Here is a 20511-nt window from a genome sequence, read left to right as displayed (position 1 = left end):
AAAAACAACGAGTTTATGAAATTCGTAGGCAAATGGCTGGAACTGGAAAATATCATCCTGAGTGAGCTAACCCAATCACAGAAAGACATACATGGTCTGCACTCATTGATAAGTGGCTATTAGCCCAAATGCTTGAATTACCCTAGATCCCTAGAACAAACGAAACTCAAGACGGATGATCAAAATGTGAATGCTTCACTCCTTCTTTAAATGAGGAAAAAGAATACCCTTGGCAGGGAAGGGAGAGGCAAAGATTAAAACAGAGACTGAAGGAACACCCATTCAGAGCCTGCCCCACATGTGGCCCATACATATACAGCCACCCAATTAGACAAGATGGATGAAGCAAAGAAGTGCAGACTCACAGGAGCCGGATGTAGATCTCTCCTGAGAGACACAGCCAGAATACAGCAAATACAGAGGCGAATGCCAGCAGCAAACCACTGAACTGAGAATAGGTCCCCTATTGAAGGAATCAGAGAAAGAACTGGAAGAGCTTGAAGGGGCTCGAGACCCCAAAAGTACAACAATGCCAAGCAACCAGAGCTTCCAGGGACTAAGCCACTACCTAAAGACTATACATGGACTGACCCTGGACTCTGACCCCATAGGTAGCAATGAATATCCTAGTAAGAGCACCAGTGGAAGGGGAAGCCCTGGGTCCTGCTAAGACTGAACCCCCAGTGAACTAGTCTATGGGGGGAGGGCGGCAATGGGGGGAGGGTTGGGAGGGGAACACCCATAAGGAAGGGGAGGGGGGAGGGGGATGTTTGCCCGGAAACCGGGAAAGGGAATAACACTCGAAATGTATATAAGAAATACTCAAGTTAATAAAAAAAAAGAAATAAAGGTAAACAAGTCGAAGAACTTAAAGAAGAAGCACAAAAATTCATTCAAGAATTACAGAAAAACACAACCAAACAGGTGAAGGAATTGAGCAAAACCATTCAGGATTTAAAAATGGAAATAGAAACAACAAAGAAATCACAAAGGTGAGACAACCCTGGAGATAGGAAACCTAGGAAAGAGATCAGGAGTCATCTATGCAGGCATCACCAACAGAATACAAGAGATAGAGGAGAGAATCTCAGGGGCACAAGATACCAGAGAAAACATTGATACAAACATCAAAGAAAATGTAAAAGGCAAAAAGCTCCTAATCCAAAACATCCAAGAAATCCAGGACATAATGAGAAGATGAAACCTAAAGATAATAGGTATAGAAAAGTGCAAAGTCTCCAAACTTAACAGGGAAGTAAATATCTTCAAAAATTATTGAAGAAAACTTCCCAAACGTAAAGAAAAAGATGTCCATAAACATACAAGAAACCTATAGAAATCAAAATAGATTGGATCAGAAAAGAATTTTCAACTGTCACTTAATAGTCAAAACAGCAAATGCACAAAACAAAGAAAAAATATTAAAAGCAGTAAGGGAAAAAGGTCAAATAACATATTAAGGCAGACCTACCAGAATTACACCAGACTTCTGACCAGAGACAATGAAAGCCAGAAGATCCAGGGCAGATGTCATATAAACCCTAACAGAGAACACAAATGCCAGCCCAGGCTACTATATCCAGCAAAACTCTCAATTAACATAAATGGAGAAACCAAGATATTCCATGACAAAACCAAATTTATACAATATATTTCCACAAACCCAGCCCTACAAAATATAATAGATGGAAAACTCCAACACAAGGAAGGAAACTATACCCTAGAAAAAGCAAGAAAGTAATCTCCTTACAATGAAAACAAGAGAGACACACAAACACAATTCCACCTCTAACAACAAAAATAACAGCAAACAACAATCACTATTCCTTAATATCTCTTAATATCAATGGATTCATTCTCCAATAAAAAGACATAGACTAACAGACTGGATACCTACAGAAGACCTAGCATTTTGCTGCCCACAGGAAATACTCCTCAGTGACAAAGACAGACACTACCTCAGAGTAAAAGGCTGGAAAGCAATTTTCCAAACAAATGGTCCCATGGAACAAGCTGGAGTAGCCATTTCAATATCAAATAAAATCGACTTTCAACCAAAATTAATCAAGTGTGACGAGGAAGTACACTTCAAGTTCATCAAAGGAAAAATCCACCAAGATAAATTATCAATTCTGAGCATCTGTGCTCCAAAAGAAAGGTCACCTACATTCATAAAGGAAAACTTACTAAAGCTCAAAGCACACATTGCAGCTCACACAACAATAGTAGGCGATTTCAACACCCCACTCTCATCAATGGAAGAAATTAATAGAAGTTATGAACTAAAAGGATTTAACAGATATCTGTAGAATACTTCATCCTAAAACAAAAGAATATACCTTCTTCTCAGTACGTTATGATATGATCACTAAAATTGAACACATAATCAGTCACAAAACAGGCCTTAACAGGTACAAAAAGATGGAAATAACACCAGGCATCCTATCAGATCACCGCAGACTAAGGCTGGTCTTCAATAACAAAAAAGTCAGAAAGACCACACGTACATGGAAGCTGAACAATGCTCTACTCAATGATAGCTTCATCAAGGAAAAAATAAAGAAAGAAATTAAAGATGTTTCAGAATTTAATGAAAATGAAGACACAACATACTAAGTTGTAGTACTAAGAGGAAAATTCTTAGCTCTAACTGCCTCCAAAAAGAAACTGTGGAGAGCATACATTTGCAGCTTGACAGCACACCTCAAAGCTCTAGAACAAAAAGAAACAAATATACCCAAGACGAGTAGACAGTAAGAAATAATCAAAATCAAGGCATAAATCAACCAAGTAGAAACAAAAAGAACTATACAAAGAAACAACAAAACCAGGAGCTGGTTCTTTGAGAAAATCAACTAGATAGATAAACCCTTAGCCAGACTAACCAGAGGGCACAGAGAATATATCCAAATTAACAAAATCAGAAATGAAAAGGGAGACATAACAACAGAATGTGAGGAAATTCAAAAAATCATCAGATCCTGATACAAAAGCTTATATTCAACAAAACTGGGAAATCTGGAAGAAATGTACAATTTTCTAGACAGATACTAGGTACCAAAGTTAAATCCAGATCAGATAATTGATCTAAACAGTCCCAGAACTCCTAAAGAAATGGAAGCTGCCATTAAAAGTCTCCTAGCCAAAAAGAACCTAGGACCATATGGGTTTAGTGCACAATTCTATCAGACCTTCAAAGAAGACATAATACCAATTCTGTCCGAACTGTTCTATAAAATAGAAACAGAGCACTACCCAATTCCTTCTATGAAGCCACAATAATGCTTATACCTAAACCACACAAACACCCAACAAAGAAAGAGAACTTCAGACCAATTTTCCTTATGAATATCGATGGAAAATTACTCAATAAAATCCTTGCAAACTAAATCCAAGAACACATCAAAAAGATCATCCATCATGATCAAGTAGGCTTCATTCAAGGTATGCAGTGATGGTTCAATATATGGAAATCCATCAACAATCAACTATGTAAACAAGTTCAAAGAAAAAACTACATGATCATTTCATTAGATGCTGAGAAAGCATTTGACAAAATTCAATACCCCTTCATGATACAAGTCCTGGAAAGAACAGGAATTTAAGATGAATACCTAAACATGGTAAAAGCAATATTCAGCAAAACAGTAGCCAACAACAAACTAAATGGGGAGAAACTTGAAGCAATTCCACTAAAATCAGGGACTAGACAAGGCTGTCCACTCTCTCCCTACTTATTCAGTATAGTACTCAAAGCCCTAGCCAGAGCAATCAGACAGCAAAAGGAGGTCAAAGGGATACAAATTGCAAAGAAAGAAGTCACACTATCAATATTTGCAGATGATATGATAGTATCCCAAAATTATACTATTATCCATATATACAAAGAACTCAGGAAGTTAGACTCCATAGAATCAAATAACCCTATTTAAAAAATAGGGTACACACACCCGTGGATCCTGGCCCGCAGCAGCTCTCTGCTCCCAGACCCGGTGAGAGAGAGACCCAACCGCCTGGTCAGGTGGGCACTCCTGAGGCTGCAGAGCAGAAGAGACCACCAACACTGCTCACCCCTGCCCACATTCCTGGCCCAAGAGGAAACTGTATAAGGCCTCTGGGCTCCCGTGGGGGAGGGCCCAGGAGCGGCAGGACACCTGCCTGAGACACTGCCGGAACCTGAAAGAAACAGACCGGATAAACAGTTCTCTGCACCCAAATCCCGTGGGAGGGGGAGCTAAACCTTCAGAGAGGCAGACAAGCCTGGGAAACCAGAAGAGACTGCTCCCTGCACACACATCTCGGGCGCCAGAGGAAAAAGCCAAAGACCATCTGGAACCCTGGTGCACTGAAGCTCCCTGAAGGGGCGGCACAGGTCTTCCTGGTTGCTGCCACTGCAGAGAGCCCGTGGGCAGAACCCCACGAGCGAACCTGAGCCTCGGGACCACAGGTAAGACCAAATTTTCTGCTGCAAGAAAGCTGCCTGGTGAGCTTGGGACACACGGAAGCAGAATTTCTCTAGGACCGGGCACTTTCTGTGTTTACCGGAAGTCCCACACCCACGGATCCCGGCCTGCAGCAGCTCTCTGCTCCCAGACCCGGTGAGAGAGAGACCCAACCGCCTGGTCAGGTGGGCACTCCTGAGGCTGCAGAGCAGAAGAGACCACCAACACTGCTCACCCCTGCCCACATCCCTGGCCCAAGAGGAAACTGTATAAGGCCTCTGGGCTCCCGTGGGGGAGGGCCCAGGAGCGGCAGGACACCTGCCTGAGACACCGCCAGAACCTGAAAGAAACAGACCGGATAAACAGTTCTCTGCACCCAAATCCCGTGGGAGGGAGAGCTAAACCTTCAGAGAGGAAGACAAGCCTGGGAAACCAGAAGAGACTGCTCCCTGCACACACATCTCGGACGCCAGAGGAAAAAGCCAAAGACCATCTGGAACCCTGGTGCACTGAAGCTCCCCGAAGGGGCGGCACAGGTCTTCCTGGTTGCTGCCGCTGCAGAGAGCCCCTGGGCAGCACCCCACGAGCGAACTTGAGCCTCGGGACCACAGGTAAGACCAAATTTTCTGCTGCAAGAAAGCTGCCTGGTGAACTCAAGACACAGGCCCACAGGAACAGCTGAAGACCTGTAGAGAGGAAAAACTACACGCCCGAAAGCAGAACACTCTGTCCCCATAAATGACTGAAAGAGAGGAAAACAGGTCTACAGCACTCCTGACACACAGGCTTATAGGACAGTCTAGCCACTGTCAGAAATAGCAGAACAAAGTAACACTAGAGATAATCTGATGGCGAGAGGCAAGGGCAGGAAGCCAAGCAACAGAAACCAAAACTACATGCCATCATCGGAGCCCAATTCTCCCACCAAAACAAACATGGAATATCCAAACACACCAGAAAAGCAAGATCTAGTTTCAAAATCATATTTGATCATGATGCTGGAGGACTTCAAGAAAGACATGAACACACTTAGGGAAACACAGGAAAACATTAATAAACAAGTAGAAGCCTACAGAGAGGAATCGCAAAAATCCCTGAAAGAATTCCAGGAAAACACAATCAAACAGTTGAAGGAATTAAAAATGGAAATAGAAGCAATCAAGAAAGAACACATGGAAACAACCCTGGATATAGAAAACCAAAAGAAGAGACAAGGAGCTGTAGATACAAGCTTCACCAACAGAATACAAGAGATGGAAGAGAGAATCTCAGGAGCAGAAGATTCCATAGAAATCATTGACTCAACTGTCAAAGATAATGTAAAGCAGAAAAAGCTACTGGTCCAAAACATACAGGAAATCCAGGACTCAATGAGAAGATCAAACCTAAGGATAATAGGTATAGAAGAGGGTGAAGACTCCCAGCTCAAAGGACCAGTAAATATCTTCAACAAAATCATAGAAGAAAACTTCCCTAACCTAAAAAAGGAGATACCCATAGACATACACGAAGCCTACAGAACTCCAAATAGATTGGACCAGAAAAGAAACACCTCCCGTCACATAATTGTCAAAACACCAAATGCACAAAATAAAGAAAGAATATTAAAAGCAGTAAGGGAAAAAGGTCAAGTAACATATAAAGGGAGACCTATCAGAATCACACCAGACTTCTCGCCAGAAACTATGAAGGCCAGAAGATCCTGGACTGATGTCATACAGACCCTAAGAGAACACAAATGCCAGCCCAGGTTACTGTATCCAGCAAAACTCTCAATTAACATTGATGGAGAAACCAAGATAATCCATGACAAAACCAAATTTACACAATATCTTTCTACAAATCCAGCACTACAAAGGATAATAAATGGTAAAGCCCAACATAAGGAGGCAAGCTATACCCTAGAAGAAGCAAGAAACTAATCGTCTTGGCAACAAAACAAAGAGAATGAAAGCACACAAACATAACCTCACATCCAAATATGAATATAAAGGGAAACAATAATCACTATTCCTTAATATCTCTCAATATCAATGGCCTCAACTCCCCAATAAAAAGACATAGATTAACAAACTGGATACGCAACGAGGACCCTGCATTCTGCTGCCTACAGGAAACACACCTCAGAGACAAAGACAGACACTACCTCAGAGTGAAAGGCTGGAAAACAACTTTCCAAGCAAATGGTCAGAAGAAGCAAGCTGGAGTAGCCATTCTAATATCAAATAAAATCAATTTCCAACTAAAAGTCATCAAAAAAGATAAGGAAGGACACTTCATATTCATCAAAGGAAAAATCAACCAAGATGAACTCTCAATCCTAAATATCTATGCCCCAAATACAAGGGCACCTACATACGTAAAAGAAACCTTACTAAAGCTCAAAACACACATTGCACCTCACACAATAATAGTGGGAGATTTCAACACCCCACTCTCATCAATGGACAGATCATGGAAACAGAAATTAAACAGTGATGTAGACAGACTAAGAGAAGTCATGAGCCAAATGGACTTAACGGATATTTATAGAACATTCTATCCTAAAGCAAAAGGATATACCTTCTTCTCAGCTCCTCATGGTACTTTCTCCAAAATTGACCATATAGTTGGTCAAAAAAGGGCCTCAACAGGTACAGAAAGATAGAAATTATCCCATGCGTGCTATTGGACCACCACGGCGTAAAACTGGTCTTCAATAACAATAAGGGAAGAATGCCCACATATACATGGAAATTGAACAATGCTCTACTCAATGATAACCTGGTCAAGGAAGAAATAAAGAAAGAAATTAAAAACTTTTTAGAATTTAATAAAAATGAAGATACAACATACTCAAACTTATGGGAAACAATGAAAGCTGTGCTAAGAGGAAAACTCATAGCGCTGAGTGCCTGCAGAAAGAAACAGGAAAGAGCATATGTCAGCAGCTTGACAGCACACCTAAAAGCTCTAGAACAAAAAGAAGCAAATACACCCAGGAGGAGTAGAAGGCAGGAAATAATCAAACTCAGAGCTGAAATCCACCAAGTAGAAACAAAAAGGACCATAGAAAGAATCAACAGAACCAAAAGTTGGTTCTTTGAGAAAATCAACAAGATAGATAAACCCTTAGCCAGACTAACGAGAGGACACAGAGAGTGCGTCCAAATTAACAAAATCAGAAATGAAAAGGGAGACATAACTACAGATTCAGAGGAAATTCAAAAAATCATCAGATCTTACTATAAAAACCTATATTCAACAAAATTTGAAAATCTTCAGGAAATGGACAATTTCCTAGACAGATACCAGGTATCGAAGTTAAATCAGGAACAGATAAACCAGTTAAACAACCCCATAACTCCTAAGGAAATAGAAGCAGTCATTAAAGGTCTCCCAACCAAAAAGAGCCCAGGTCCAAACGGGTTTAGTGCAGAATTCTATCAAACCTTCATAGAAGACCTCATACCAATATTATCCAAACTATTCCACAAAATTGAAACAGATGGAGCCCTACCGAATTCCTTCTACGAAGCCACAATTACTCTTATACCTAAACCACACAAAGACACAACAAAGAAAGAGAACTTCAGACCAATTTCCCTTATGAATATCGACGCAAAAATACTCAATAAAATTCTGGCAAACCGAATTCAAGAGCACATCAAAACAATCATCCACCATGATCAAGTAGGCTTCATCCCAGGCATGCAGGGATGGTTTAATATACGGAAAACCATCAACGTGATCCATTATATAAACAAACTGAAAGAACAGAACCACATGATCATTTCATTAGATGCTGAGAAAGCATTTGACAAAATTCAACACCCCTTCATGATAAAAGTCCTGGAAAGAATAGGAATTCAAGGCCCATACCTAAACATAGTAAAAGCCATATACAGCAAACCAGTTGCTAACATTAAACTAAATGGAGAGAAACTTGAAGCAATCCCACTAAAATCAGGGACTTGACAAGGCTGCCCACTCTCTCCCTACTTATTCAGTATAGTTCTTGAAGTTCTAGCCAGAGCAATCAGACAACAAAAGGGATCAAAGGGATACAGATCAGAAAAGAAGAGGTCAAAATATCACTATTTGCAGATGACATGATAGTATATTTAAGTGATCCCAAAAGTTCCACCAGAGAACTACTAAAGCTGATAAACAACTTCAGCAAAGTGGCTGGGTATAAAATTAACTCAAATAAATCAGTTGCCTTCCTCTATACAAAAGAGAAACAAGCCGAGAAAGAAATTAGGGAAACGACACCCTTCATAATAGACCCAAATAATATAAAGTACCTCGGTGTGACTTTAACCAAGCAAGTAAAAGATCTGTACAATAAGAACTTCAAGACACTGAGGAAAGAAATTGAAGAAGACCTCAGAAGATGGAAAGATCTCCCATGCTCATGGATTGGCAGGATTAATATAGTAAAAATGGCCATTTTACCAAAAGCAATCTACAGATTCAATGCAATCCCCATCAAAATACCAATCCAATTCTTCAAAGAGTTAGACAGAACAATTTGCAAATTCATCTGGAATAACAAAAAACCCAGGATAGCTAAAGCTATCCTCAACAATAAAAGGACTTCAGGGGGAATCACTATCCCTGAACTCAAGCAGTATTACAGAGCAATAGTGATAAAAACTGCATGGTATTGGTACAGAGACAGACAGATAGACCAATGGAATAGAATTGAAGACCCAGAAATGAACCCACACACCTATGGTCACTTGATTTTTGACAAAGGAGCCAAAACCATCCAATGGAAAAAAGATAGCATTTTCAGCAAATGGTGCTGGTTCAAATGGAGGGCAACATGTAGAAGAATGCAGATCGATCCATGCTTATCACCCTGTACAAAGCTTAAGTCCAAGTGGATCAAGGACCTCCACATCAAACCAGACACACTCAAACTAATAGAAGAAAAACTAGGGAAGCATCTGGAACACATGGGCACTGGAAAAAATTTCCTGAACAAAACACCAATGGCTTATGCTCTAAGATCAAGAATCGACAAATGGGATCTCATAAAACTGCAAAGCTTCTGTAAGGCAAAGGACACTGTGGTTAGGACAAAACGGCAACCAACAGATTGGGAAAAGATCTTTACCAATCCTACAACAGATAGAGGCCTTATATCCAAAATATACAAAGAACTCAAGAAGTTAGACCGCAGGGAAACAAATAACCCTATTAAAAAATGGGGTTCAGAGCTAAACAAAGAATTCACAGCTGAGGAATGCCGAATGGCTGAGAAACACCTAAAGAAATGTTCAACATCTTTAGTCATAAGGGAAATGCAAATCAAAACAACCCTGAGATTTCACCTCACACCAGTGAGAATGGCTAAGATCAAAAACTCAGGTGACAGCAGATGCTGGCGAGGATGTGGAGAAAGAGGAACACTCCTCCATTGTTGGTGGGATTGCAGACTGGTAAAACCATTCTGGAAATCAGTCTGGAGGTTCCTCAGAAAATTGGACATTGAACTGCCTGAGGATCCAGCTATACCTCTCTTGGGCATATACCCAAAAGATTCCTCAACATATAAAAGAGACACGTGCTCCACTATGTTCATCGCAGTCTTATTTATAATAGCCAGAAAATGGAAAGAACCCAGATGCCCTTCAACAGAGGAATGGATACAGAAAATGTGGTACATCTACACAATGGAATATTACTCAGCTATCAAAAACAACGAGTTTATGAAATTCGTAGGCAAATGGTTGGAACTGGAAAATATCATCCTGAGTGAGCTAACCCAATCACAGAAAGACATACATGGTATGCACTCATTGATAAGTGGCTATTAGCCCAAATGCTTGAATTACCCTAGATCCCTAGAACAAACGAAACTCAAGACGGATGATCAAAATGTGAATGCTTCACTCCTTCTTTAAATGAGGAAAAAGAATACCCTTGGCAGGGAAGGGAGAGGCAAAGATTAAAACAGAGACTGAAGGAACACCCATTCAGAGCCTGCCCCACATGTGGCCCATACATATACAGCCACCCAATTAGACAAGATGGATGAAGCAAAGAAGTGCAGACCGACAGGAGCCGGATGTAGATTGCTCCTGAGAGACACAGCCAGAATACATCAAATACAGAGGCGAATGCCAGCAGCAAACCACTGAACTGAGAATAGGTCCCCTATTGAAGGAATCAGAGAAAGAACTGGAAGAGCTTGAAGGGGCTCGAGACCCCAAAAGTACAACAATGCCAAGCAACCAGAGCTTCCAGGGACTAAGCCACTACCTAAAGACTATACATGGACTGACCCTGGACTCTGACCCCATAGGTAGCAATGAATATCCTAGTAAGAGCACCAGTGGAAGGGGAAGCCCTGGGTCCTGCTAAGACTGAACCCCCAGTGAACTAGTCTATGGGGGGAGGGCGGCAATGGGGGGAGGGTTGGGAGGGGAACACCCATAAGGAAGGGGAGGGGGGGAGGGGGATGTTTGCCCGGAAACCGGGAAAGGGAATAACACTCGAAATGTATATAAGAAATACTCAAGGTAATAAAAAAAATGGGGTACAGAGCTAAATAATAAATTCTCAACTGAGGAATAACAAATGGCTGAGAAGCACCTAAAGAAATGTTCAACATCCTTAGTCATCAGGGAAATCCAAATCAAAACAATCCTTAGATTCCACCTCAAACCAGTGAGAATGGCTAAGATCAAAAACTCAGGTGACAGCAGATGCTGGCGAGGATGTGGAGAAAGAGAAACACTCCTCCAATGGTGGTGGTATTAAAGACTGGTACAACCATTCTGGAAATCAGTCTCGAGGTTCCTCAGAAAATTGGACATTGAACTATCTGAGGACCCAGCTATACCTCTCTTGGGCATATACCCAAAAGATGCCCCAACATATAACAACGACACATGCTCCACTATGTTCATAGCAGCCTTATTTACAATAGCCAGAAGCTTACAAGGAATCCAGATGCCCTTCAAAAGAGGAATGGATACAGAACATGTGGTATATCTACACAGTGGAGTACTACTCAGTTATGAAAAACAATGATTTCATGAAATTCATAGGCAAATGAGTGAGACTAGAAAGTATCTTCCTGAGTGAGGTAACCCAATCACAAATGAACACACATGGTATGTACTCAATAATAAGTGAAAGCTCAGCATACCCAAGATTCAATCCACAGACCATATGAAGCTCAAGATGAAGGATGACCAAAATACAGATGCTCAGTCCTTCTTAGAAGGGGGAACAAAAACTTTCATAGGAGGAGTTATGGGGACAAAGTGTGGAGCAGAGACTGCCAGAAAGGTCATCCAGAGACTGCCCCACCTGCGGATCCAGACCATACATATATACAGCCACCAAACACAGACAATACTGCTGATGCAAAGAAATGCATGCTCACAGGACCCTGATATAGCTGTATCCTTAGAGGCTCTGCCAGAGACTGACAAATACAGAGTGGACACTCTCAACCAACCATTGGACTGAAAACAGGGTCCCCAATGGAGGAGTTACAAAAACAACTGAAGGAGCTGAAGGGGTTTTCAACCCCAAAAGAAGAACAAAAATATCAACCCTCCAGATCCTCCAGAGCTCCCAGAGACTAAAACCACCAACCAAAGTTGGCTCCAGCCACAAATGTCGCAGATGGCCTCATTGGTCTTCAATGAGCAGAGAGGCCCTTAGCCCTGTGAAGGTTTAATGCTCCCTTATAGGAGAATACCAGGGGGGAGATGGGAAGGACTGGATGGGTGGGTGTGTGGGTAGGGGGACAGTCTCATAGGGACAGGTGAGGGGAGAATGGATAGGTGGATTTCAGATTTGAAATCGGAAAGGGGATAGCATTTGAAATATAAGTAAAGAAAATATCCAATAAGAAGAAAATAAACAGACTTATACATAAACCCTTTCCCTAGTACCTCAAAATCTCACTATGTGACAGACAGGCCTCAAAGCTTTCCAAAATGAAGCACAAGATCTTATGACTACTTCTTAAAAGAGGGCTAATTCAATCAACCCCTCAATCAGAGAGGATAAACTTGAAGGCCCATAGGTACAAATTAAAATATGAGGATCCCTTACAAGGTCCAGTTTATGTGCCAATGGATTCAGAGGGGCTCATGCAAAACTCAGTGAAGAGAAGACAAGGACTGAATCCAATTTTTTAAGTGTATATTGATTGGCATCCTTTAACACTAAGAGGAGCCTTAGCTCCATTGGGCCAGACATAGAAGATCTGAGGCCACAATATAACAGTTGCTTACCCATTCTTTCTTCCTACACCATGAAAAATATCAGATTTCCCCCATACAACCAGAGAGGACTCAGACCTATTCTTCATGCACAGGTAAGCACCAGACTTTCACTCTCTAGTCAGAGGTAGCAGGTCTGATGACCTCTTAGGAAGAAGGTTGCATGTGTGAAGTCCCCTTCAAGTAAGAGGATTACTGAAGCATCTCCTTAGTAGAAGGAGAAGGTCTGGAATCATTTAATTGGGGCTGTCTTAGAGTTTCAGAGGTTTAGTCCATTCTCATCATGGTAGGCAACATGACAGCACACAGGCAGACATGGTAGCTGATGGTTCAACATACAGGTCCACAGGCAGGAGGAAGAGAGAAACTCTGAAACCGGAATGCCCATCCCCAGTGACATACTTCCTCCAATAAAGCCACACCTTCTAATCCTTTCGATCATACTATTTCCTGGTGATGAAGTATTCAAATTATGATCCTGTGGGGGCCATTTTCATTTAAACCACCACAACCAGAATGACCTGAACTCCAGGGCATTTTCCCAATGCAGCTTATGGTGTCCCCTCTTCTGCTGCCTCAATAGGACTACCTCCACTCAAGTGGTACTGAGCATTTCAGCATCAGACAGTCTTTGGACAGTGACCCCTGCTAGTAGGCCATCTTCTGAAACTGCCCACCAGATGGCTTCCCATTAGTTCTGTGCTTCTGCAATACTTCAGTCTTAACTTGTAATTTTAAAATCACCTCAAGATCCAGCTGGTCTGAAGTGGGAACCAAAGGGTGCTCTGTGCAGACACAGGGCCCACTGATCCCAGTACGGATTGAGGGTACAACTTACTATTAATTTCCCATGTGGTAAAGTCTGCAGGCTTATTCAATGAACCTCTGTGGTGGGACACCCATAAAAGAAGGAAGCACTTCAAATTCCAGCAGGACATGATAGCTTACTCTACCTGTTAGTCTCTCCTAAGGTGTGGTACCTCCTGCTTTGTTCAGTGAGTCCATCTTGTAACAGCCTTCTCCCAACCCAGAAGCCCAATCTATTCCAACCCAAGAAGGAGCCACCATGGTTTCAATAGTGAATATGGACACATGATGGGACATTCCAGATTCCATATAAAGTTTTATAACTCACAAGGTAATATCCACAAATTGGCAGTCACTATGACCTAACATGCATTGACAAAGTGCAGGTTCATGTTCAATGAACCTAAGAGGTGGAACCCTCTGTCAGGAAGGAGCCAGGTCAGATTACAACATGCTGTAGGGGTTCAAAATGAAATAATCCTGGTAGCTGGGATCACAAGGGGGAACAAGCAGTTCAGCATCTGCCTTAAGCCAATATACATGGCCCTAGCTCTGTTATGTATTCAATACCTCACCAAACAGTGTCTGGTTGCTTCTGCACCTTTCTGTGTTTCTAGTATGGAAGAATGGAGACATGGGTCCATTTATTTTTTTTTTTTAGTATTTGGATAGGACTAAATGATTTTGCAAATGATAGCTATTTGAAAATTTTATATGTACAGATGCATTTAAAATGAATGAAAATTAAAGTACATGGAATATTTTTTATTACAAATTATTGCGTGTTTGACCAGTGTGTTTGGAAGCATGCTGGCCATTGCTTGTGCATGGAGTTCAAGAAATAATGATACTGCATGCATTCTCTTCTTTGTGAACTCTTTAAAGAATTTAGAGGTCAGATTTTGGTTCTAAGACTAAATTAACTTTACATCTTTCAGAGTCAAGAACATCTTGCAAAATGACATTTATATTTGCTGTTATTTTCATAATGATGGCCAGTGTAATAGCTATTATTGGTTTTCAACTTAATTACATCTATAATTAATTGAAACCAAAGGGACTGGATACAACTTGAAGGAATTTTCTTAAATCATTTGAAGGGGAAAGGCCCATCCTAAATCCAAACCTAATCGAGATGGAAAGATCCACCTTAAATATGGGTCACACCTTCTGGTGGTAGTCTCCATGAGGACATGGAAGAAGGACCGGACACCTTTGCTCTTTGCCTGCTTAGTCTTACTCTTCCTGGAAAGTTCATTCCTGAGCTGGTATTGAAGTCGGTTTTTTTTTATCCGCATTTTGAAATACACTAAAGACCAGCTGAAATATCTAGCCTCAAAAATGTAGATTACAGATGAGGAAGGTAGCCTACTTGTACCTCCATAGTTCTCTCTCTCTCTCTCTCTCTCTCTCTCTCTCTCTCTCTCTCTCTCTCTCTCACACACACACACACACACACACACACACACACACACACACACACCACAGACAACTTTAAATTCTTTGACAAGAATCTGGGGTTCAAAATTTTCTGTGAAAAATCATTTGGAGTGAGATGGGCCTAGAAGTAGGGAGAATGGAAAATTTTCGCAGCACTGTAGATGATAAGTGATATCAGGGTGGATTCTGAACATTACAGTAATGTGGAAAAATAGATGAATTCATGCAGTATTTAGAAACTACACTAGATAAATTTTTGTACTCGCGTTTGCAGGAGACAGAAGAGTCGTGAATAATACCTAACTTTCCTAAACATAAAATCACGCTTTAAAATGACAGGTCCAAGCAACCAGAGCTTCCAGGGACTAAGCCACTAACTAAAGACTATACATGGACTGACCCTGGACTCTGACCTCATAGGTAGCAATGAATATCCTAGTAAGAGCACCAGTGGAAGGGGAAGCCCTGGGTCCTGCTAAGACTGAACCCCCAGTGAACTAGACTGGTGGGGGGAGGACAGCAATGGGGGGAGGATGGGGAGGGGAACACCCATAAAGAAGGGGAGGGGGGAGGGGGATGTTTGCCCGGAAACCGGGAAAGGGAATAACACTCGAAATGTATATAAGAAATTCTCAAGTTAATAATAAAAAAAAAAATGACAGGTCCTCTAAGTGGTTACCTAAAGCAAATGCATCAGAATTTTTAAGACACTTTCTTCTTACTTAGTTTAATATAGGTATAAATGTAGATATAAATAAAGATGATATAGATGGATAACTAGATGTAGATAGATAGATAGATAGATAGATAGATAGATAGCATGTTTTTATGTGTGCTTATGTTATGTATGTACTAAATGCATAGAGCTTGTCACAAAATTAGCTAGAAAATTCTAATAGGCCATCCTTAAATATTTGTAATATATGTAAATAATATTTGTAGTATATGATATTTTGTCCTGTTTATAACTTTAACATAGTGTATCTTAGTTTGTAACTGAGTATAGCTGCTATGTATTGATGGCATATTGCCTTTTTAGATAATAAAACATCTTTGTATTCTGGTTTGAGGGAATTTTTTACTTATTTATAATTGATATTGAATTCTTTGTAATGCTTTTATTTGCACACACTAGTTAAGTGTGTTTTTAAATTTTTTTCAATGTATTCAGTCACATTGACATATTCAGTTGTTAAGCTGTCCTTGCATTCACACTATCAAGTAGCTCTCCTTTTAATGATTGTTTTCAAAACCACAAGTACTTGAGTAAATTGTTTTTCTTATTATAATATTTGTATACAGTTAAAAAGACATTGTTCTGCTTTTATTGACTTTATTTTCTTTATACATAGATATTTCAAGACAATTAAATGGTTATTTCAACACAGTCATAAAACATCTTTTAACAAATCTTCATCTTCTAAACCAATTTCCTAAACTTAAGGTATTATGTTATTTTGAATAGTATGTACAGTTGTTTCCCCTTTAACTTTATTCTTGCTTTCTTATAATCTTCAGACTTTATATTTTGGTCAGTCTAGACAGATATAAATCTATAATATTCATCTTTTCAGTATTAAAAGTATTGTTACCATGGACTCATTCTCTGAACTATAAGAATCAAATTAAATATTTATTTTAGTAAGTTGCCTTTGTCATGGTTGTTAGCATTTTATCTAAGTCCACAGTTACCTGGCAACAGCCAGCAGGTATGTTCTGACCCCAGTTACCTGGCAACAGCCAGGTTTGCCTGCCTCTATAAAACAGGCTGCTTGCCCCTCCTCACTCTGTTGCTCTCTTGCTCCCTTCTTGCTCTTGCTCTTACCTTCCCCTGCTCCTCTCCCCATTCCTTTCCTCCTTTTCTCTCCACATGCTCATAGCCAACCTCTCCTCCTCTACTTCTCTAATCTCTTTCTGCCTTTCTCTGCCATTATTACCCTCTTAACTCCTCTCCGTATACCCTGAATAAACTCTATTCTATACTATACTGTCATGTGGCTGGTCCCTCCGGGGGAAGGGGTGTTTCAGCATGAGCCGCTGAGGCACCCCCTTTCCCCATACCTCACCACACCTCCATCAGAACATATCCCCACCTCTACCTTTTTATAAACACATCAATGGTACCTCTTCACAGCAATACAAAAGTAAATAAGACATTATCCTTAGCTATTAGTAAATATGCTAATAAAAAATTTGGAGATTTCATTTCACCCCAGTTGGAAGGCCTATGATCAACAAAATAACTGACAGTAAATGCTGGCGAGGTTATACAGAAAAAGGAATCCTCACTTACTGTTGGTAAGAATGCCAATTGTTGCAACTACTCTGGAAATCACTATGAAGAATCCTCAAAAGCAAAACAAAACAAAAACCCACGACAATGAAATCTTCTATATTCTCCAGCTATGCCCCTGCTACATGTGTCTGCTTTTCCCCTCCTGACATCCAAGCACCTTTCTTACTGGTCTGGACTGGACTGAATGAAGCTTAGTCAGGCAGGTGGTTTAGACAAGATCTTGTTGAGCATGAGTGCAGGAGAAAGAGCCTTCTCCAGAGATGGTTTTCAATGAAATAGCTCTCGCTATGGGGTGAAGAGGGCTATGTAAAGCTTGGGGAGTGAGTAAGGATTTTCAAGTAAGTGAACAGTATTGGCTGGGGCTGAGGAGCTTAGAATGCTTCATTTTCATGAAGAAGTGCTAACTGGACATGTCCTTATAAGGAGAAAGGAAGCTTAATCTGAAACCTGGCCAACAGGCTAAATGACCAAGGCAGAGACATGGCTGGTAAGATTTAGGTGAACTGGGACATCCAGGCCCAGAGCAAGGAGGAAGCAATTCTACTCCTGCTCATATCAAGATGGGATTTTCAGGATTTGGACATGTCTCAAACTCATTCTTGCTCTGGACTTGCTGCCCTGGTTGCAGGGGTTTCTGTCCCCACATGCCCTTTCTTGACATATGTCCAAAGACTAATAATCATCTTACTCCAGAGGTAATTTTACCATTTTTTAGTTGAATTTGCAGTTACTCCTGACTTTTCCTTCTGAACCATACAACCTAATAAGTGGAAAACAAGTGAAATGTGCATTAGAGAGATCAGATCACCAAAAGTGAATATAAGGACAAGAAAATATGGGTAAGTCAAGATGGCTTAGTGGCTGAAGTCACGTTCTAAGAACATTGATGACAGCAAGTTCAATCTCCCAGGTTTACATGGTAGAAGGGAATCGCTTCCTGCGAGCTTTCCACTCTACTCCCTAGACACACCATAGCATAATATGATCACACATATATTCATATGCACAGTAAATAAAACCAGTGTGTTTAAAAACTTTTAAACAAACCAGGATGGCCAGAGTTATGTAGTAAAACCATTTCCTGAAAAAATAAGGAAAATAGAATCAGCAAGCAAAAAAGGTATACTGAGGGATGATATACTTATGGGAATGGCTAAAAGATTAGGAGGAAAATCAGTAAAAGCATTGTAATAGAGAAGAATAGGTTCAGACTTTTCAAGATAAAGGAATTCATAAAGTCTCACACTGTAATGACAAGCAAATTGATGGTAATGGTGGCTGATAAGTGGTGATAAAATGGTAAAGATTTATTAAAGTTTGTTCTGAATTATCTGGTGTTATAAGAGCATTCCCTGTATTTTCTTGTTTGGTTATCACCCGAGACTTACAAGGTTATTAGTCCTATTATTCTCAGTAACACTACACAATATTCTTTGAACGTGGATAAGATATATAAAGACATTCATTTCCTTGGACATGATGAAATCTTGAGGACAGAATGAAAATTTAAAAGATAATAAAAAAGAATAAATAGAAAAGTTTAAATGTAGATAATTGAATGTACCCTATTATTTCTGTTAGTATTTTAAACAGGGAAGGTTATGAGTTTTCTAAAATAATACACAGAATTATAACACTTTATGTTTTCGTGTCCACGTATTATTTAAGATGATAGAAATTTTATCTACCTTACGAATTAAACTCTAAGTACAGATATGGGATAAAGAGATAAGTTCCATGAGAATCGAGTTAAACTTCGCATCAAAACCTTGAAAAGATGGATGCAGATGAGAGCCACAGCTCATTCTGTGTTGCTATTGAATAGTACCAGACTGGTTATTTTAGAAAAAAAGAAAAGTCTAATAACTAGGTGGCAGCATCTTTTGAAGTATCATATATGGTAGACAGCAGGAAGATAGGAGAAAACAAACGGCCAAGGGAACAAGATGGGGCAACGTTCAGATAATTAATGCATTTATGATGGCATTGTCCTCCTGAACTAATCACTTCTTATTAGACCCCCATGTCTCAAAAGTAATCATTTTGTGTTGTTTTGTGCTGCAGAGGGCATATACAATCCAAGAAGAGTTAAAAATACAAGCACATCCATGGAAAAGGTGTTGAATTGTTTTATTTGATGGTTTGGATATTATAGGTAAAATAAAAGTGAGATTACATGCTGAGTAGAAGGAAACACATGGCCTAATAGGGCTGACAGTACAATTGTGTTACCTAGGGATTTCAAAGTCCTGCTAGTTCCACACTATAAGGGACCTTTAAAAAAACTGGTTATTTATAAAGAGTAGACTTGTCATTGCACTTCAGAATTATCTTATTTAATTCTACTTTAAAGTGTAGTTAGCCTTTATTGTCTATTATAAAGCTTGCACAGATCATGGAGTTGTAAATAATAACTCAGGAAAGAGAAGAGCTGATACCATATTTAGTTATGGTGGTGCCTGCAATGTTTCCAGGTTTGCTCCAATAGAAACTGACACGTATCATTGTCTACTATCGATTAACCTCTCTGCTACAACTGTCTTTTGTGATTTTGGAATAATACTGCAAATCGTTACAAAAAATATTAAAGATTCATTTGAGAAATTCTGATGAAAAAATATGTGCACATAAATGTATTACAATTATAGGTACTCTGGAACTCTAATCTTTTAGAGTACAAAAGCACTTTAAAATAAGGGAGGATTCAGATTCTTTTCCATCATGACTTATGTATAATTTTGTACAAACTGGGACACAATCAGTAGTAAAAGTGAGTGCTAACCAGATTTATGCTTAGGCAACCACATTGCCATGCATATTATTGTCTGTCTTAGGGTTTTATTGCTGTGAACAGACACCATGACCAAGGCAAGTCTTATAAAGGACAACATTTAGTTGGAGCTGGCTTACAGGTTCAGAGGTTCAGTCCAGTACCATCAAGGTAGGAGCTTGGCAGAATCTAAGCAGGCATAGTACAGGCAGAGCTGAGAGTTCTACATCTTCATCTGAAGGCTGCTAGTAGAAGACTGACTTCCAGGCAGCTAGAAAGAGGGTCTTAAAGCCCACATCCACCGTGACACGCCTACCTTCAACAAGGCCACACCTATTCCAACAGGGCCATACCTTCTAATAGTGCCAGTCCCTGGTCCAAGCATATACAAACCAACATTGTTTGTTACACATTTATTCTTTCAGTGTTGAATGTGTACAGTATATTTATTAAGGCTGAAGGCCCTACCTAGGGAGTTCAAACAGTAATGGTAATAACCATCTGTACCAATTTATGACCATA

The sequence above is a fragment of the Rattus norvegicus genome, chromosome X (assembly GCF_036323735.1).
Source record: "Rattus norvegicus strain BN/NHsdMcwi chromosome X, GRCr8, whole genome shotgun sequence".
NCBI classification, from domain to species: Eukaryota; Metazoa; Chordata; class Mammalia; order Rodentia; family Muridae; genus Rattus; species Rattus norvegicus.
The sequence above is the reverse complement of the archived record's forward strand: the minus strand, read 5'-3'. Positions refer to the sequence as shown.